General features: G+C 37.2%; 1 pseudogene; it reads left to right on the top strand.

Moving 5' to 3' along the window:
* The first annotated feature begins 4504 nt into the window (after positions 1-4504).
* On the top strand, positions 4505-5301 carry LOC103256936 (annotated as a pseudogene).
* Positions 5302-6188: the final 887 nt, after the last annotated feature.

The raw sequence follows: 6188 nt of genomic DNA on the forward strand, positions 1-6188 counted from the left end.
GTTTGTTTTTCTTTCTCTTCTTTATTATTTTCATTGTTCTTTCTCCTCCTTTCTCTCTTTCTCAGTTCCATATATTCTCTAAAGTTATTTGTGCACAGGGGATATCATACGATCTCATTGCAAAAAGACAGTATGCCTCCCCACTGGCAAACCAGCTTCCAAATCAAACAAATCTAGGGACTTTACCAAAGGAAGAATAGGGAGTTGAGAAAAGAGAAGTGAAAACTATTCCTTCTCTCAATGAGTAATGGAAGTAAACAGAAAAGAAAAATCCATCACAATTGAAGAGAAATTGGTGAAAAAACACAGGAAACCCAGAGAACCCTATAAAGATGGTATTGGAGAGCAAGATGTCAGAACTCAAACAATGAAGAATGCCCAGATCAACTGGTCTCACACCACAAATGCAGAGATCAAGGGATGGTTGGAAAAGATGACTAAAAACCAAGAAAGGCAAGACGAAAACATGAAAGAATTAAATGCAAGAATTCAAGTCATAAAAAAATACAGTCAATGAGATAAATAAAAAATTGACAAGCATGGAAAGCAGAATTAACCAAGCAAAATAATCTCAGAGTTTGAAGACCTAAATATGGAACTTACCCAATCTGTTAAAAGCATAGAAAGGGAGCTTAAAAAGACAGAACAAAGATTTCAAAAGATGTGCAATTATATTAGGAAGCCAAACTTATACCAAATCAGTATCTCTGAAGCAGAAAAGGAGACTGACAACACCATGGAACAAACATTCCATGAAATCATCCAAGAAAATTCCTGCATCTCATCAGAGATATGGCCATCCAAACCCAAGAGATTCAGAGAACCCTGAAGGTAGCAAATGAGAATGCCAACTCCTAGACATATAGTAATTCACTTACACAAAGTGGTTATAAAAGAAAAAATACTAAAGGCAGTGAGAGAGAAAGATTAGTCTACCTACCAGGGAAGACCAATTCAAATAGCTGTAGATTTATCTATAGGACAACTACAGGCTAGAAGAGACTGGAATCCAATCTTCAACATTCTCAAAGATAAACAATTCCAACAAATAATTTCCTTCCCAGCTAAGCAAAGCTTCATCAGCAATGGAGAACTAAAATCTTCCCCAGACATTAAACTCCTAAGACTTTATGCTGCCTCCAGACCAGCTCTACAGCAGATGCTTAAGAAGGTATTAAACACAGACGAAAGAAAAAAAGAATGACCATGCACTTCCCAAGATGAAGCAAAAGAATCAACACAGCATGCAGCATGATTGCAAATTGAAAATGCAACATCCAGTCCTCTTTTGATGGACAGCATGGTTGGATTTTTTTAAATGTGGTACATATACACAATGGAATATGTGTATACACAGCCATAAAAAAGAATATTACACAGCCATAAAAAAGAACAAAATCATGAATTTCACAGCAACCTGGATGGAATTAGAGTCTGTAATACTTAGTGATCTCTCACAGAAACAAAGATCTGAGCATCACATGTTCTCACTCATAAGTGAACCTTGAGCAACTACCATAATACTATAAGGCAAAGATTGACAGTGGTGGGAAACTATGGAGGGGGACAGGGAGGAGAAGGGAGGTGGGATTAACAGTAGTCAATATCTGTCTGGGGAAAGGGGGGCACACCTAATCAACAAGGGTACTTGCACAATGAATATTTGCATACCTAAACCATAACTGTACCCCACAATTTTAAAATAAAAAATATATATTAAAAAGAAAATAAATAAATAAATAAATAAAATGGATATCATGAGGTTTTATATGTAAAACATTCATAAGGCAGAACTTTTTAAATAAAGAAAATATGAAACTAAAAAAAGAAGAAAGAAACCGCAACCCCAAAATTTAAATAAAACCAACAATAACAACAATAAGCCTTATAAGAGCCTCATGACAGGCAAAAACTCTCATATGTCAATAATCACCCTGAATATGAATGAAATAAATGCACCACCAAAAAGACATAGAATGGCAAACTGGATTTAAAAAAATATGACCCAACTATATGCTGCCTCCAGGAAACATATCTCATAACAAAACACCCTCACAGACTCAAAGTCAGAAGATGGAAAACAAATTTTCAGGCAAATGGAACACAAAAGAAGGCCGGAGTCATGATCTTAATAGCAGACAAAACAACCCTTAAGCTATCAAAAAAAATTTATTAATGTAAGGATACTACATAATGATAAAAGGGCCAATCCATCAACAAGAAATATCCATCCTAAGCACATTGGCACCCAAATCTGGAGCACCAACTTTTATAAAGCAGCTACTATAAACTAAAAAAGGGTATTGACTCTAACACTATTATAGCTGGGGACCTAAATTCCCTAATAATAACCCTAGATAGACTATTGAGGCAAAAAAATCATCAAGAAGATCCAGAACCTCAACTTGATGCTTGGCCAAATGGACTTAATAGATACCTACAGAACAATCCACCCAACAACCATGGAATATACATTCTACGCATCACCACATGGAATGTACTCCAAGATTGACCACATCCTTGGCCATGAATCAAGCAAAAACAAATTTAATAATATTGAAATACTGCCATGAACTTTCTCAGACCACAGTGGAATACAAATAAATATCACTATTACAAGATTCCCCCCAAACTCACGAAGACATGAACACTAAACAGCATGATACTGAACAACCCTCAGGTCAACAGAAAAATCAAAACAGAAATTAAAAGATTCCAGAAACAAATGAAAACTAAGTCACATCTTACCAAAACCTCTGGGATACCATGAAAGAAGTACTAAGGGGAATTTATAACTCTATAAACACACATCAAGAAACTGGAAAGATCAAAATTTAATAGCCTAACAAATCACCTAAGGGAGTTGGAAAGGCAAGACTACCAAAACCCTAACTTCAACAGAAGAATCTAGATCACCAAAGTAAAAGTCCAAATATAGGACATAGAAGACAAAAATATCATAGAAAAAAAATCAGTGAAACAATAAGTTGGTTCTTTGAAAGGATAAACAAGACTGAGGACCCCTAGCCAGACTGATCAAGAAAAAGAGATAAAAAGCCCAAATAAACTCAATCAGAAGTGCAAAAGATCAAATAACAAATTACCCTGAAGAAATGCAAAGGATTATCTGAGATTACTATGCACACCTGTTTAGAAACAAACTTGAAAACCTAAATAAAATGGAGTACTTTCTAACATCACACAATATCAAGGGTTTGAAACAAGAATAAATTGATAACCTAAATATACCAATAACAACCTAGAAAATTGACTCCTTCATAAGAAAAACTACCTACAAAAAAAAAAGTCTTGGACCAGATGGATTTCCAACGGCATTCTACAAAACATACAAGAAGGAGCTGATATCAAGCCTATTGAAAGTATTCCAGGCAATCGAGGAAAATGGAACTCTCCCCAAATCACTTAATGAAGTAAACATTACACTGATATGCGAACTGGGTAAAGACCCAACAAAGAGAACTGCAGGTCAATATCCCTGATAAACATAGATGCAAAAATTCTCAATAAGATTCTAGCAAATAGGATCCAACAACACAGCTCAAAAATCATGAAGGGCTTGTTCAGCATCCACATGAAGGGCTTGTTCAACATCCACATGATCATAAATGTAATTAGATACATCAACAGATATAAAAACAAGAACCACATGATTATATCACTAGATGCAGAAAAAACTTTCAATAAAATGGAGTATCCCTTCTTGATAAAAACACTTGAACACCTAGGCATAGAGAGAATATACCACAAAGTAATAAGAGCCATCTATGATGAATCCAAAGCCAACATATTGTTAAACAGACAGAAATTGAAAGCATTTCCTTGAAAACTGTAACAAGACAAGGCTGCCCACTCTCACCCCTCTTGTACAATATAGTGGTGGAAGTCTTAGTTAGAACAATCAGACAAGAGAAGGAAATCAGGGGTATCCAAATAGGAAAAAAGGTAGTTAAGTTGTTTCTCTTTGCTGACAATATGATCCCATGCCTTGAAAACCTAAGATAATCTGTCAAAAACCTCCTTACACTGATAAGCACTTTGGTAAATTCTCTGGCTATGAAATAAGCGTGCAAAAGACAGTCACATTCTTATATGCCAACAACTAGCAGGCAGAAAACCAAATAAAAAGGACAATCCCATTCACAGAAGTCACAAAAAATGAAATATTTTGGCATCTTCCTAACCAAAGAAGTGAAAGACCTTTACAACAAAAACTCCAAAACACTGCTCACAGAAATCAAAGGTGATACAAACAAATGGAAAATATTCCATGCTCATGTATTGAAAGAATCAACATTGTTTAGCTGTCCATCCTCAAGCAAACTACAGATTTATTGCAATACCCATTAAATCAAAAACTTCATTCTTCTCAGATGTGGATATGACAATATAGAAATTCATATGGAAACACAAGCGACCATGAATAACCAAAACAATCCTTAGCAAAAGAAACAAAGTGGGCCCTCTTTCCATGTCCAGCACAGCTATGGCTCATGGTCCCAAGAAGCATCTGAAGCGGGTAGCAGCTCCAAAGCATTGGATGCTGGATAAATTGACCAGTGTGTTTGCTCCTCATCCATCGACTGCTCCCCACAAGCTGAAAGAGTGTCTCCCTCTCATCATTTTCCTAAGAAACAGACTTAAGTATGCTCTGACTGGAGATGAAGTAAAAAAAGATATGTGCATGTAGCAGTTCATTAAGACTGACGGCAAGGTCCAGACTGACAAAACCTACCCTACTGGGTTTATGGATGTCATTCGCCTGATCTATGACACCAAGGGTCAGTTTGCTCTTCATTGTAACATACATGAGGAGGCTAAGTACAAGTTGTGCAAAGTGAGAACAGTCTTTGTGGGCACAAAAGACTGGTGACTCATTATGCTCGCACCATCCGCTACCCTGATCCCCTCATCAAGGTGAATGACACCATTCAGATTGATTTGGAGACTAGAAAAACTACTGATTTCATCAAGTTTGACACTGGTACCCTGTGTATGGTGACTGGAGGTGCTAACTTGGGAAGAATCTAGGATCACCAGCAGAGAAAGATATCCTGGGTCTTTTGATGTGGTTCATGTAAAAGATGCCAACGGCAACAGCTTTGCCACTCGGTTCTCCAACATTTTTGCTTCTGGTAAAAGAAACAAACCACGGATTTCTCTTCCCAGTGGAAAAGGTATCCGCCTCACCATTGCTGAAGAGAGAGACAAAAGACTGGCAGCCAAACAGAGCAGTGGGTGAAATGGTCTATGTGACATGTTAAAAAGACCTTTACCTAATTAAAGATAACACAGTGTGGTTCATTGCCTCTTGGTGTTGGGAGCCAGCCTTGGAGGCCTTCCTGATTGACAAAGTCCAGGTGCGCTGAGGACCCCCCCACCACAAAGCGAGTCCAATCAGGTGGGCCTCCAAGGCTGGCTCCCAACATCTTGGTTTTTACAAAAAAAGAAACAAAGTAGGAGGTATCACATTTCTAGACTTTAAACATTATTATATGGCTATAATAATCAAAACATCCTGGTATTGGTATAAGAACAGGCATATAGACCAATGGAAAAGTATAGAAATTCTGGAAGCAAAACCTCAATTTCTCAACCAACTCATCTTTAACAAAGCCTCCAATAACAACCACTGGAAAGAGGAGAACTAATTCCATAAATGGTGCTGGAAAAACTGGCTGACAACATCCAGAAGATTAAAACAGGACCCCTATCTATCGCTATACATAAAAATCACCTCTAAATGGGTCAAAGACCTACATGCAAGACCTCAAACTATAAGAATCTTAGAAAACACAGGAGACACCCTTATGGAAATTGGATTAGGCAACGAATTCCTGTTCAAAACTCCAAATACCCATGCCATAAGAGATAAGATAGACAAGTAGGACTTCATCAAACAGACAAGCTTCTGCAAAGTCAAAGAAACCATCATGAGAGCAGGGAGACAGCCCACAGACTGGGAAAAAATATCTGCCAACTCTATATCTGACAAAGGTCTAACATCTAGGATCTACAAGGAACTCAAAAGTGCCACACAAAAAGAACCATTACAAAGTGGGCAAAAGATATGAATAGACACTTCTCAAAAGAAGATATATGAGCAACCAACAGATACATGAAAAACTGCTCAGTCTCAAAAGTCATCAAAGAAATGCATATTAAAACCA

Source organism: Carlito syrichta, unplaced genomic scaffold, assembly GCF_000164805.1.
Source record: "Carlito syrichta isolate Samal-C Ts95f unplaced genomic scaffold, Tarsius_syrichta-2.0.1 Scaffold298057, whole genome shotgun sequence".
Taxonomy (NCBI): domain Eukaryota; kingdom Metazoa; phylum Chordata; class Mammalia; order Primates; family Tarsiidae; genus Carlito; species Carlito syrichta.